Source organism: Rhea pennata, chromosome 3, assembly GCF_028389875.1.
Source record: "Rhea pennata isolate bPtePen1 chromosome 3, bPtePen1.pri, whole genome shotgun sequence".
Lineage (NCBI taxonomy): Eukaryota > Metazoa > Chordata > Aves > Rheiformes > Rheidae > Rhea > Rhea pennata.
The window spans coordinates 38563302-38578996 of record NC_084665.1 but is presented as its reverse complement, the minus strand read 5'-3'; the positions used below and the strand labels follow the sequence as shown (position 1 = coordinate 38578996).

General features: G+C 35.2%; 1 long non-coding RNA gene across 1 annotated transcript in view; it reads right to left on the bottom strand.

Annotated features, from left to right (window-relative positions):
* LOC134138441 (uncharacterized) overlaps positions 1 to 15695 on the bottom strand; it is a 31720-nt gene that overhangs the window by 658 nt on the left and 15367 nt on the right. The window contains exon 2 of the long non-coding RNA XR_009957899.1: positions 1072 to 1215. This is a non-coding gene — a long non-coding RNA (uncharacterized LOC134138441). The remainder of the gene's footprint in view (positions 1 to 1071; positions 1216 to 15695) is intronic.

Genomic DNA, 15695 nt, shown 5'->3' with positions numbered 1-15695 from the left:
TCTCCCAGGAAATGGGCTGCCTACCTCCTTTTTTAAATTCTATTTTTAAAACTCCCTGTGGCCAGGATTCAGGATAGAGTTAATATTTTTCTCCATGACGCAGTCGACAGAACATGCTGAAACTTTATGAACCCAGAAGCATATTCTCTATGATAAACAAAAACAAACTAAAAAAAAATCTCTAAGGACTCAGCGACTCATGGCTTTTACCATCTGGCACACAGACCTGAAACTAAATCTTTGCAAGTACAAGTCTCCCTTATGGACCATATTGCATAGAACCAATATGCAAGAGGCTCTTAGAGGCTACTCCTTTAAGTTGCAGACATCAATTATAGGAGTGTGAGATCTGTGAAGACAAAACTTTTATGACATTTGAAATGGTAAAAATACCATTAGCCCCAAAATATGGCAGTGTAGATGCCGGCAGTGAGGGAACTTCTCGTAACAGTGCCATTCTTTAAAAGGTCACCAATCATACCCAACACAGTCTGAGAGCTGAGCAAAGGCAAAACAGGAGGGATTTGAATGTTGAGTGCTTTAAAGATAATTCCTGGGTTATCCTTGGAAAAATACAGATGATTCGTATCAAGACAGTTACAGGACACTGAGGAGGTTACATTTCATAAATACCAAGCCTAATGACAAATATACTCTGTGTAAATCTGAGCTCCTTGACTTTTGGCAAGGATATTAGCAAGCAGCTCAAAAGTCCTGGTGCAGATTATCAGCATAACCATAATTTTCCAAAGGCAAAAATTACTTCTCCTTACCTCCCTTTATTAAATATATAAAGTTTTAAGTGGCAACTTGCTTCATCACAAAGCTCTACATTGTACGCCATATCTAGCCTACCCAGAATGAAGAGGCTAAAGCCCTGAAGCAGCTCTGAGCAGCTTCACTGAGGCAGTATGCCTCTCTTCTCTGTCATCTAAGAAAACATGGAAAGGCCTAGGGCCCTTAAAAAGCATGCAAGAGGGCTATCCTCATAGATTGCTAGATTTTAATGCCACAAGGCATAATCAAATTAACCTTATGAATAATACAGATTAGGCAATGTATCCATCTTACCTGTTCTCTAGTCTCAGCATCTCTCTGATTTGCTAAAATGACATCAATGAAGGTTGGATGTCTTCATCTTCCCCTCTGTTTGGCCTTCTTTGAGTAGGAGTGTCCACTTCCTATCTGAACTGGGAAGTTCAGAAAGTGGAAGAGCTGCAGATGAATGCACACAGATTATTTCATACTCTATTTAATGTCCCCCAAATGCTTGGGGCCATACAACAGCTCTCTGACGGTATCACTAAAGAAAGAACATCCTGTGAAATTTCTGCTAGCATATCCAGTTTCTCCTAGAAAGTAGTGGTAGAGCAAGAGGACTTCTGCACAAAAAAAAACAGAGCTGTCAGCATAATGCACACACACAGAAGCTTACACAACATAAAGAATATGTTTGGCGGTGGGGCATGACAGAGAAGAAAAATTAATCCAGTCTGGCAAAACATTTTTTCTTCTCCATTCACACATCCACTTCAAATTTACAATTAATTATATTTTTGCTTTTAGAAAATTAGATATATAAATTTAAAAATCTGATAGAGTTTCTACCACAAGAATACCGGCAGCCGTAACTATACATGACCATTCTTTATGAGACCAAGGGCGGTACCAAAAGAACTGGAAGAAAATATCTTTTCCTAAACTGCAAGTGACATCCAGTGACATTGATCTGAATGTTTATTTTTCACTGTTCACAACATTCAAGTACAGGACCTCAGCCAGAATTTTAATACTGTACTATTTTTGTTTATAAGATAAAGAGATCTTTTAAATTGAAAAGCACTAAGATTTGTGTGGTCTCAAATTCAACACTAAAACAATATTAATAGGATTGAGATTGGTTATGATACATTTTTTATAATAATAGATTGCTAATTATTATCCTATTATCATGATGTATACCATAGATAATATATACCATAAAATATCATTATCATAATTACTATCTTACCCATGAACTCCATCACAGGTTAGCATCTCATTGTCCTAAGTACTGTACAAAAAAATCTTTAAATTCATGGGTATAGCAAGTCCTTTGCAGACTAAGTAAGTAGAGGAGTTACAAACAAGGAGGTATAAGAAAACAATAAAGCCAGTTTTATCAGTATGATGAAAGTGATTTAGAGTCCAACTGCTCTCAAAGTTTTCTTGGAGATTTCAAACAGGAGAATTTTAAGGAAGTATTTGCAGGAAAATAATGGGGTTATTTTGTATTATTTCACAGGGAAAGCCTCCAAAATTTAATGAAGTGTGAGAAGCAGCCTCAGAAAGGTATATTCTAAAATGTAATGGGTGGATGGACAACAAATGCTACAACCTTAGTATAATGGAGGCAAGATCTTAAAACTGAAGTGACGAGATGAGTGAGCTTGAACCAGGTGGGAGAAGTCTGAACAGGAGAGGCAGTACATGTACTGGAAATGCTGAAGAACTGGGAGGCTGTGTGATAATGCACAGCAAGAGATAACTTCATCAAAGACAAGAATGAGGAAACCAGTCCTTGCAGCAGCATTTGAATAGATCTGACTCCATTTGTCAACCTTAGGGGGAAAAAAGTGCTAGTTTTGAGACATAACAGGGATCTCAAAGACAGAAAGAAAAGCCATACTACAGAGCCACTATGAAGCAAAAATCTGCAGGAGTTAGGCACACCAATACTGCATAGCTCTAGAGATGCCTGAGTGACATTATGGGCCTGTGTGATATTGAAGAAAATGTTGTTGTGAGTTGTCTAGGAAAAATAAGCTTGATAAGGAGTTATTTCTGAGCTTGAATATAAGGAGGTTTCTAAGAGGTTTTGTTGGGAGCATCATAAGTGCAATCTCTTTTTCTGTGAAGTACTGAGCTATGATTTTTGATGTAAATAGGAAAATATATTTCAGTCTGAGGCTTGACAGTAATATCTGTCAGTGATATAAAGTGCAGCCCCATGGTAACATGTTATTGAAAACACGGAATATAGCAGAGGAAGTAAGAGGTGAACATGACTCTGAAACTTATGTTCAACAAATATAAGAGACAAGAACTACAATTCAAAATATTCTATATATTCTTTGACTCATTATTACTCAAGAGTAATGAATAAAAACCTTAAATCAGAGTTGTCTGAGAAAAGTTCATATTATCAGTATTTTTATTAAAGGGAGAAACCAAAGGTTTTTTTAGGCATCTTACTAAAGACTTATTTTCCTAATGAATTTAAGCTGATCTAAGACCAGTTTGGTGCTGAAAGGGTAGTATAGCTTTCACTGTATTTCTGCTGCTTTATTTCTGTCACTCAAGTATATTAATTTAACATTAAGCCTAAAACATTACTAGTTTTTAGTAACATTAGTGAGCTGATTAGATCACCCAATGACTACACTGTCACTAGAGCTCACGTGAGGGAGGGGGCAGGAATGAGCAGTTGTGGACTGAGAGGGAGATAAAGAAGGCAGGACAGTCCTTTCCAGAACAGCACAGTTTTGGGTCAGCTGAAGCCAGCCATGAAACAGAGAATCAAAGCTGGAGTCAAATTTAGGTGCTCTGAATGATGCTTAAGAAGTGTCTATATCTCCTACGCAATGTATGTATCTCTCCACTTGTCAATGCTTTTACAATGTATACAACTCAGCAATGATCAAAACTCCTCCAGGAATGGCAATCTTTCATGAAAAATTTGACCTTTTGCTACAGATTTTCTTCTACATTTTTCTTTCAGGTCAGTTCTTACATTCCACAGAAATGCATACATGCTTCACATTAATTACATACTTAAGTTTGTTGGTGATTCAAAGTCTGTAGCAACTTTCTAGTTGTGTTAAATTTCTCTGTAATTTATTTGCAGATCGAGCAAAATATGGTATCTGAAGAATTTAGTTCTGTTTCTAAAAGTATTACACAAAATCCATCAAGTTGTTTGTATCATCTATGTATTCTGTTTTTCCTTTCTATTTTGTTGTGGCTTTTTTTTCCTCCATAAATAACTTTCAGCACAGTGCAATCATTATCATGCAATAAAGTACATTAGGGAGCAACTGAAAGCTTGGCAGTGTATTGTTGCAAAAAACTCTACAGATATACGATCATACTTATTAAAGAAAAAAAAAGAGTCCCACACACATTTTCAATGAAAAACTGTTGGCAGCAGAAATTTATCAACATTCATGTTTGCTGAATTTCAAATGTGCAGGTTTAAGGTCATAGAACTAGAATTTTAGACCTTTGGTTATTTTATATAAAAACTGCTTGCATGCTCCTTTAATCAGATAACACTTATAATGTGTGATTTATCATGCTTGCTCAACAAAGCAAATCAGCTCACATTTTAAATATCTAAAAATGGTATTTTTGCAAATTGTTTGTGACCTATAAGTGAATTAAAAAATGTGTTGAATACATTCTCATTGTGGATAATTTCATTGGAGGAAATGGTGATCTGTTGTAGATAAATCTCAAGCAGAAAAAATGGTTATATTTGTTAGATAAAATATTCATTGTAAATTACGTGTTTATCTCCAGCAAAGATAGTGAGTAGTGAGCTTATTTTAGATTAGATCCATACATTCAACAAAGAAAAAGGATTGTCCTTTTAAACATATTTTATTGGCTTTGATTTGCTCTCTAATCTTAAATCCTTCTCCTCCTTTTTTTCTCATTTGTTGCTACCTTTCTTTTATTTAATTGTCAAGACCTGAAATATATTGCCATAGTTTATATCTTACATCAGCATGTCATATTTTATATCAACATTGTATTTTGTTTATATTTTATATTGACATATCTTAACCCTGTGAAAGTTTCATAAGAACCGTGAAATCTTTAAAAAAGCCTTTCTAAAGAAATAGGAAATGAAATGAACAAAGACTTGAGAAAAGCCAACAAATGCTTCTGTTGCAGTGATTGCCCTTAAAATCGTGTAACAGAGCCATTGCTTAAGGACACAGTGTGCTGAACAGATCTGTTCTAATGACAGGAGTATACATGGTATCTTTTCTATTTTAGGAATCCATGCAACATTGTAATTTGGACTAACATTCTTATGGATATTTTTCATATTTCATAATGTATGTAAAACTGAAACTTAAAAAAAAAACATGTTCAGGAATCCAAAGAATAGAGCATGTAGCTCTAAAATAATTACACAGTCATGAAGAAAGATAAAATACAGAAGTGCAGAAATAAGTTGAATTTACATCAAAATGTGTTAAATCTACAAATATATTCAGATAGTGCAAGCTAGACCGTTCTGAGTTCTGTGCAGATTCAGAACTAGTACAAAGCAAAAACAGAAAAATAATCTGCTACTGGTCATGAGCTGAGACCAGGCCAGCTGCAGCTCTTGCTTTACTTTTGCCGTTGGTGCTCTATTAGTGGGTCTGGTAGCATGAAAGACTGTTTCAGTCTGGTTCATAGCCTCTACCCGGTTTCATTCAGCATCCTTCAGATCATGCTGAATCCCATCTCCAGAAACCCATCTTAATCCTTAAAAGTCTGCTGTTCAGGAGAGTTAACTCTAAGCCTGTGCTTAATCATTTTCCTGAATCAAAGCATAGAAACTCCAGTTTGTTACTGCAATTTATAATATATTTTATGGGCACTGTAATTTTTATCAAATTATAAAAACAATCTGCCTGGATTCCTTATCCTTTTTAATAACTGATATTCTAATCCAGCACTTTTATAATCCTATGTAAACTCTGAAGATTTCCTATTGGAGGCACAAAATAGACTTTCAGGAAGATATGAGAAAGGAAACAACCTAACAGTCTGTCACTAAAAGTTTGTTGATTCTACTCTGACATTTGCCAAAGATAATGAGACATGATTACCTACCTATTTCTCACAACGTTTGTTATTATTAAGGTCAAAGTAATTTTTCCAATATACATCTTCTTGTGCATAGTTGTATGAAATCAGTTGTCACTATAAAGACTTTTAATTTTTGAAAGAATATTGTCATTTTCATGTAATATTTGAGCCACCCTGTTAGATAAGGATAGTCTTTTATGTATCCAATAAAATCAGCTTAATCACCTAGAAATTATGATCTATTGTAGGATATAGAATAGCTATCCCATGATAAATCATTCTAAGTTGTTTAAGCAGAATAAAAGTTCACCTAAATTTAAAGAAATGTGATAAAATAATCTCATTAGTGTTAGAGATTCTGATCACTTTATTGTCCTTGATCTTTTAAATTTGGCAAAAATCAGATCCTTACTACAATATATAAGGAACATACTCTCTTTTTAGGAAGATCCTCATCTATCAAACCTTGTAGAAAGCAACAAATTATCTTATGCTATCCACAGAATCTTTTGTTAAATTTGTCTCTTTTCTACTTAAATTTTAGAAATATTTCTAGAGCGCTACATTTTATAGAGTTGACATGCCGAAAGTTCACTGATTACACTGTCATCTTCATAATAGCTTTGTTTGCTAGTTAGTTGTTTCTGAGTGCACTTGTTTAAAAGGATTTTGAAGCTGCTGATGTGTTGTATTTAGTTCTTTTGAAATGCTGAAAACAGTGTCTTATTATGTTTAGCTTTTAGCTTATCTTTGTTCCCAGTTCTAATTGTTTCATTTACCCATGCACTTTTAAGGTGGACAGCAGAAAAATCCTCTTTTCTCAAATTACCTGAAGATTATCCTTCGATCACTTGTCATTACATTGAATTAGTTTTTAAATGGCTTTTTCAGTGAAACTAAAAGGCAGATAAAAAGTGCAACTTTGAGGTTAAAGCACTCAGATGGAACTTAAGAGTTCAGAGCTTTGCCAAGGATTCTGTATCTAGCCTTGGGCAGGACCCTCAACCTTTTTTCACCTAAGTTTCTTCTTTGTAAAACAGAGAAAATAGCCCATCTCTTCTCCACCTTTGTAATTACTGGAATTTTAAGCAATTAGGATCAAAGACTTTCCCTTTCCTTATAGTGAAGACCATAATTTGGTAAGATATTTAACAGGTTCATGATTTTAAGAACAAGAGTAGTCCCGCGGAGAAGTTCTATACATGACCTGGCCTTTCAAAGGCATTAGGACTATTCACAAAGTATGCAGTTTATTGTGGCACTTGTGATTAGACTGTTACTAAATTGCTTTTTAGATCCTGTTTTTAAGAAAGGCTTACAGCCAGCTTCTAGCTTAGCCAGTCAGCTAAATGACTAAGAACAAAAAAGGAAACTTAATTTCGTTGTGCACCATGGCAGTTTGAACTCAGGCAGAAGGTTAGATCTTTTCTAGCACACCTGTTTATGAGACTGAGAATGATATATGTTTATCTCTAAATATCAGGTGTACTTTTCTTCAGCTGTCAGTTAGACTTAATTCTGTTGTTAAAGGATTTAATAGTTTGCTACTGTTAAAAGCAGCTTGGAAGGGATATGGCTGCCCTTGGCTGAGTTTTGCATTTTAGCTGTATCACTATTTAAAACCTCCACATTTTCCGTGTCACATGAGGTCTCAAGTATCATCTTCTAGAATAATGGACAACAGTCTTCATTACAAGCATACAGAGTATTCCTGTGTTCCCAGTATCATATTTATGTATTTTATTTGCTTAATGTTTACATAAAAACACCTAAAAGATTAATTTCTGGGTGTTGACTGATTCTTGCCACTAATGAAAAACATAATGAAAATTATGAAAATAACTGCAAAAATGAAGGCCAGAATGACAGAATACTCTTCATGTGTTTACATCAGCAGCAAAATCTAGAAATGGTCTAATTGAAATCTTCCCAAATCTCAAATTTCTAAATAAAGAACAACCCAGGCTCTTCAGCATTTCTCATATTAAAGCAAAGTGCCCTGAAGGAGAACAAATAATTCAAGCTATTTTAGACTGGACAGAAAATTAATCCTGAAATGCCCCACCTTCTCAGAGAAACCTCTAACAGTAATTTCTATTCTTACCAGCAGAGGAAACTCTAAATTGAATACCTCTGCAACTTACATTAACTGACATCTAATATTTCTGAGGTTTTGGGGAGGAAGGAGTTTCTCCCATCAAGAGACCATTTCCCAAAAAATGAATATGCAAGTATTTGCTGCATCTGCGATACAAAAACTTTAAAGGAAGTGTTTAAAGTAAAAAAGAGTACCTTCTCTTTTAATTGAAATGAATTACCTGTATCATTGATTTGAAATGATGCTTTTCAACTTTGAAAATATGCACTGTTTGCATTTGTTTTATGATTAAATAAGGGCTGATCCTTCTCCTACTCCCATTAGTCCCTATAATGGAAAAGAACTGTGGCCGATTCTGATAAAATATATGGGCTCTGAGTTTGTATGTGTACATATAATATGCATATATTCCAAGCAGTAAATGATGACAAAAAAATGCTCAGAAGATACTCTCTTGCTTTCTAATATATTGTATCTTTGGTAGATGGAGACTTCTCGATCTTTGAACATTTAAAGCAATAATAGTAGGTGTCAGCATCAAGTACAAAGCTAACAGCAGTTATGAATATAACCTTCCCACTGGGCTGTCATTAAAAAGTTTTTCTCTCTGATTCCTATCTAAATATCTAGATTAGATTCTTGATAAAGATTCTGTGAACTTCAGTTGAAACAAAAATAACAAAACTATATTAAGTAAGTAAGTTTGTTACAGTCATTTCTAAATCCAGTTGACCTTGTCCCATTTTTAGTTTTGTTTCCTTTTTCTGTGAGGCTTCCAGGAACCTTTCTGAAAAGAAAATCTCAGAGGGTCAAATTCTGAATTTCTTACTCAGCTAAATCTTCTATTTACTTTGCCTGGGAAAGGCTTGAAAACATTGCCTTTACACTCCTTATTTCTTCTGACTCAGAGCTGAAGTACAATAGCTAAGGATTAGCATATTGCAAATAGGATATATAGAATGTGCCCATTTTAGATTCATAGTAGTGGGGAAAAAGTAGATTTTTTACTAGGGACACAGTTAAAGATACAGATGGTACTATCTTGAGTGTCTTTAAAATAAAAGATGAGTGAAATAACTCTCAGTTATCCAGTCATCCATCTTTGGTTATATTTTCCCTTGTTCATAATGAACACTTAATTTATATTTATATCACCAAATTTGTAGCTCTCTGGATCAGATGGGAAATCTGGGGAAAATTGGAGCCGACCACATATGTCTTATTTCTAATACAGCAATATAAATCCAATCCATATTACTGAATACAAATCAGCATGTGCTATCCAGAAAAATGAGGACCATCCCTTATAATTACTCTGCCTAAGTAATGTGGTTATCTGCCACTGTCATTTAAAATTCTTATTACTTCCACTTCAAGCAAACCTAAGGGTAAATAGTAAATAACGATTATACATTCAGCATTAAGAATTTGGAATTTTTAAAGATGTGAATGAATAAAAAAGAGTAAAATAAGTTTACCTGAGAAGCTAATATTAGCCTCAGCAAAGTATTTCCAGTTCAGACCATATGTCAAGGATTAGACAATGCTTTTAAAAAGCAAGTACAAAGTATTTTTTTCTCATTTTTATCCTGAGATGGGAGGTGGAGAAGGAGGTAGTGCACAGGCTGCTTTTTTCCTCCACAGGTTCAACTTTTAATATTTCACTGGACTGTAAAGCAAGATGAGCATAAGTACCTGCTTCATCTTTGTTCCTTTTTGCCCCTCAGTGGCATCAGGCAGTACCTATGTTACCTTCCTGGAAACATTGAGAAAATCAATGTTTTCTGTTGGTTCCTCAGTTTCTTGATTAATCAAAAGGGATTATTATTCTGACCTCTTTTGTAAAGTACTTTAAAATGTTTAATAAAAATGCTATGTTGATTGTCTTCATTAATAACAGAAATGATAGGAAATAATTGCAGGATCATGGTAACTGTTAGAGTAGGTTTGCTTTTAAATAGAAACTGTAGGCAGTCTGTTCAATGATGATCCAATATAAACTAGAAAAGTTTAAATTTTCTGCCCCTGTTTGTCATTTATGCTAAACATTTTTATTTTGCTCTGATAAACTAAAAATGTCTCAAAACTTAAACCTCAAAAGTCTTATAAACCAGGGCCCGTCTAGGAACATAATATACATGTATCGTAAGACACTGTAGCAAAAAAGTCAGAAGGAGCAATTTGTAAACCCAGACTGCACTTTAAGCATTTCATATGCAGAAGACAGACATCCAACTGATAATTTCCACATAAAACTGTTCTAATCACATAAGTAGTCACAACAGCCAAGCGTAAACATTCACATGTGCAGCCCTGTGCCCTGACTGCCCTCCAATACTCCTTTAATGCAATTAATTGCTAAGCATCAAATCCTGCTCCTTAGTATACTGTCAATATATTCTGTAGAGTGGATAAACCTTTCACAGTCTGACCAAGTAATAGCAAATGAAGCACTCTGTAATGGAGACCAGAGCTGCAGTGACCTCCACAGTGTTAGAGGCAGACTAGGTACAAATTTGCTGGCAAACCCTCCCAGTTGTATTTTGTGGTACAAAAAAAACAATGCTGAGGATTGCATAATGCATATATACTATGAAATCCATACTCTGCATATCCTTTTTTATTTCATGTTGTTTTCCCTGGTAAGAGCCCCCAGGACCACAGAGGAAAGTAAAAGGTTTTGTATTCTGTGGACTGTACCCACAGTTATAGACTCTAATACGTCTAAATCTAATAGAAATAGCCATATCATTAAGGAAGGAGGATCTGTGGGCCAGTATATCCTGTCCATTTATTTTGATGAAGGAAGTGCATACTGTTTTTTTTTTTTTGTTTGTTTGTTTGTTTGTTTGTTTTCTAAAAGGATAGCTGCTGACTCTTACTGTATGAGAATATCAGCAAATAAGGCACTGGATGTTATTCCCATTGAAATAAATATTAATAATCCCAGGAGGAGAGCAGGTGCTAAGAACTTGCGAAACAGGTGCTGTGAGAAGTATACCCAAATTTGGAAGAGACTTTTGGATACCACCTACACTACAGAGCATGCAGGATTGATTTCAAACTGTTTAAACATTCATGTTGTGGAAACAACATACAACAAATTAATTTGAGAGGACAGTCTAGAGGGAAATGGATACACAGTCACAAAAATATGTGAGCAGTTTCACAGGATGATACATTACTTAGATGAACAACAAATCACCATATTCAGCATGTAACATTCTACATGTTACTTTTTATGGCAGATGAAAGATGTGCAATAAAAATGCTGATGTACTTACAGTTTTTAAACATTTATCTTCCTGAGCAGCCACCAAGATACAGAAAGGTTCTTTCCTAGAGCATCACAAATTCTAACATCCTTTAGAGAATGATTAGTTCATCAAACATTGTATTAGTCACAGGTAAACTGTATGTTGTATTAACTGAAGTAGTAGATTGTAAAGGATTCAGATACATTTGATTTCAAATCAGAATGTTCTAAAAAGAATATAAAAGTAGCAAAATGAAAAAATGCCATGATTAAAGTAACTTTGAGCTGCTTAAGCATATGCACTTTATTAGTCTTGATCTATAGTGCACAAAAGCTTCCGGCAAAGTAAAGCTTTTTCAGGTCCTGCTTTAGTACAGAGAATTAAAACAGAACATTAATTTTCTTTCTGAATCTTTGACTTCATTGACCATCAATCTCTCATCCTAAACAACAGAATGCAATATGTCATTACAGAAGTAAAGCTGTATCAAAAATTAGGCACACAAGTTAGCTAAACAGAAGTCATGTGAAGTGTGATGCAAACAAAATTAATGCTAGTTAGTTGAAGAGCTTAGTCAGGTAAGTACAAATGAGAAATGTTGAAGCTTTTATCAGTAAGCCTTCAACAAACTCTACTGAGCATGTACAAAGGATGATCTTAAAGGTTTACAATTCAACCAGTTCTACCTTCATATTCCTCAGATCAGTATATTCCCCCTGTCTTACTCCAGGACTGTTCTTTCTGCCTTTCAAAATACTCTTCATGGAGGTGATAACAGAAGTTTGCAATGAAAAGCACTAGGACACCTTACCTTGATTACTATTACCAATTCCAACTAAAATATATTGATTTCAATATTATTTACTCTGTTCCTTAATGGGGAAAAATGCTGTTATGAAGACTGTTAAATGTATGAAATAAGTTATAAACCTTGCTTGATTGCTAAGTATTATTGCAATTAATTAAAACAACAACAACAAAAACAAATTCCTCCCAGAATAACTTACTGAAGTCAATTGCAATGATCAGCTTGGCCCGATATGCTTACAATTATTTCTGCAACATCAGATAACAGAACCTATTTGAAGATGTAGATTTGGAGGATAGAAAGAAAGAAGAAAGAGCTAAAAGTCTGTCACTGAATTCTGCCTTTCAATCTTCTGGTTCATTTGTTCTTAGGGAGTGCATTCCCCAGGAATGAAATAAAACCATTTCCTATGTCATTTACCATAGGGCACAGGAAAGAGCCAGGCCGAGGTATGTTCCCCTTCTGCTCTGGCTCACAAAGCAAGTCTAACTTCTTGGGAGAGTCACCTGCTCCCAAAGGCATGTAGCAGTATCATAAATATTTCAAATACCGCCTGTACACTGGAAAGCTCCAGGAGGCATTGGGTCTCACTGGAACAGGATGCCTCTTGCACGCCTGGGAAGCTGTGGGGTTATGTAATGCATAGTTGTGCTTAAAGGGATAACTGAGCTTTCTGTGTTGTTTATTAAAACTCAGATTAGTTCTTGCTCCGTTTAAATCTCTGTTTGTGGTTTCTTATTAACTGTTCCTTTAGCATATTATCAAAGTCTGATACTCCAAAGTCCAGTCTCTGCATTCCTTTACTTTTAGCCTGGATTCCCTTGGAAAATGGTTTGTAACCATAGCATTTGTCAGTTTTTGTGTTACCTACATGCCAGCCCTAGTAAACCTGTTGGCTAATTTTACCTGAACTCAAAAGAGAGCTAGAGGATGCATCTACAAATCTCTTGAAAGTAAGTGACCAGGGAGAGGATGGAGACCCAGTCATTGCCCCCTTGGCAGGAAAGGCTCCAGTTTGTGTGCAACCATACTAGGCATAACAGAATCAACATGGAAATTCACCCTCAAACACAAATCATAGAAAATTAGGCTTCATTAATTCCACTGCACAGAGAACTACATGCCTTACATAATACATCTTTACTGGAAATTCAGATGGTAGTAATATCTTTGCAAATTTATAGAGCGTTAACACTTTTGTACACTAATGTATCTAAACAGCAAGATGTATCGATTGCCTGACCCAGCTCCCATTAACATCAAACGAATCTTTTCACTGACTTAAGTGGGAGTTGGACTAGACCCATGCATAGCATTATCCATCACAAACATTTACAAAAGCAATATTAAAATATAATTTATTCTGTAAAAGATTCTGAAACAGAAATAGAAGAGACATTTTAATCTGGTTTAAATGCCAGGGTAGACTTCTTTTGTACAAACAGCAGCATAAAGGGAAAACATAAATGAGTGTACCATAAGTGCCAGGAATGTTCACGTCCTTCACTACTCCTGCAACTTTATTATATTTTGGAAATGAAAGTTTCCATTATGCTAGTTCTTGTTCAGTCATACTCTGCTTACAGAGGTGGTTTTCATTGAAGTGCAAGATGTCCAAAGTTACTCTGCTGGACGGAAAATTAATGTATATGAGGTATGGAATTCCATGACTCCCTTTTAAAACATCTATATAAATTAGCATGAAAATTTTCAGAGGACTTGGCTTTCGTAGATTCGTGGAAGCTTTGGTAAATGCCTCCAAAGAGGAAATATTTCATATCCTCCAGTAGCCTGCTATTCCACATGTGAGAGCATTCATATGCTTTTGAAGCTATGGTAAAGCTCAGCTAAGAAACCACTAACTGTCCAGATTAGTTCTCTATAGGAAAATCCTTCATGGGGAAATGGAAATTCCATGATATGCTCCTTGCAGAGTTTCCACTGTGTTGTTCTTTTAGGGAGTAAAGAGGGGTTGTGTTTCTGCAGAATGAGCAGTGTTTTCTGTCCAGGTGGCTATCATGGGATTCACTGGGATCTGGGATCAATCACACAGAACGTCTGTGTCTTCAGATTGCATTTTGGGTCCTCGTCTCCCAAAGAACTCTATTACTGAGGACACCTCGGTAGCTGTCACTGAACCAGGAGCAAAACCTGGGAGGCCATAGGAATTTATGTAGTTTAAATGTAGGGCAATGTTAGCATCAATTAAGAACTTCTGCAGGAAGTTTGAGTCTCTGATTTTGCCTCTCCATGGCAAATCCTCAATCTTAGGAAAGAGCTTCTAAAAATAGGAGGAATGTTCCTGAAAAGGAAGCACTGTTTCCATCTATAGAATTCATATTGGGATTATGCCTTTTGCTACTGGAAACCATTTGGGCTGTTCAAGCTGCTGATCATTGTATCAATACGTATGTGTGCTTACCAAATATTTTTTAAAAGGAAAAATAAAAGGAGCTTAAATATAAATTAGACCTATAGGAGTAATTTCTAGTCTGGCAATGTGCCCTGGCTGCATCCTGAAGGAATAGCAGGGCAAGTGTGTAAGTGAGCCCTCCTTTCCCATATTCCTACTCTTGCTTCCAAGAAAGAAAGCACTAGCATAGGCCAGACAGAGTCATAGCATGCTCCATCATGTCCCCTGAACTGGATAATCACAGGTATGTAGTAGTAGAGAAGTAAGCCTAAGTGGCTTGGAAGGCTAGGTCTGGAATTGTAAATAAATAAATGTAATTAGGAGTTTACTCAAAGGACTTTAATCACCTACACACACTCCAGAAATCCACACAGTATCTTGTTCAAGCCACAAGGGATGTCAGTTCCTCAATAGGATTATCACTGCTGAAAACAGAGTGCTTAAGCACCTTAATTAACTAGGACACTTCAGGAGTCCTTATATATCATTTTACTGCTAGTGTACTTTTTTTCTGTTCCTTATTGAATGAAATTATGAGTGAATTGCCTGTGATTCAGCTATAGTTTGTGAATTCTCAGAAGACAGAAATCTTAAGATCCAAGTCTGCTTCCATTACTGACAATATGAATTTTGGTGTTAAATGAGATCAGTAGCAAGACATATCCTTAATGAAATGGTGATTCCACTGTGAAAAAGCAGACCAAAATTGGCAGTTGTGGTTTTATTTCATCTGCAAAGATGAATCATTGATAAGAGATCAATCGTTTCTCAAAGCTAGAGATGCAGTTGCCAATTTTAAGAGAACACATAGTCAGTTCTAGTTTAGCTGATTACTAATTAGTGCTTATGTTCCTTAACAGATTTTTTCTTCGTAAAGTTAAATTAAAATCTGAAGGTTTATAAATTGTCAAGTATTGACTTATACTGGTTTCAGCTTGGATAATACATCTGCTTTTTACACACATTTTACTAAAATCAGTAGATCTACTGTATTTCTTACTTGTTTGTCACTTATATAGGGCATTCAGTTGAATTAAGTATTTTCAGATGGTGATTTCTCCAGCAAAGTATATGTCTCTGAAATTCTTCCAGGTTTACAACATATAGCATTTAACTTCAATATCCTTAAAATTGAACATTAAAATATTTTCCATGCTTTTATAGCTTACTGTAGTAACTGTACTTGAAAGAAGGAAGGAAAATATCACAATGTTGATACTGTAGTTTACTTCTTGAAATAAAACCAAACTTGTTTTTTTCATATTATCC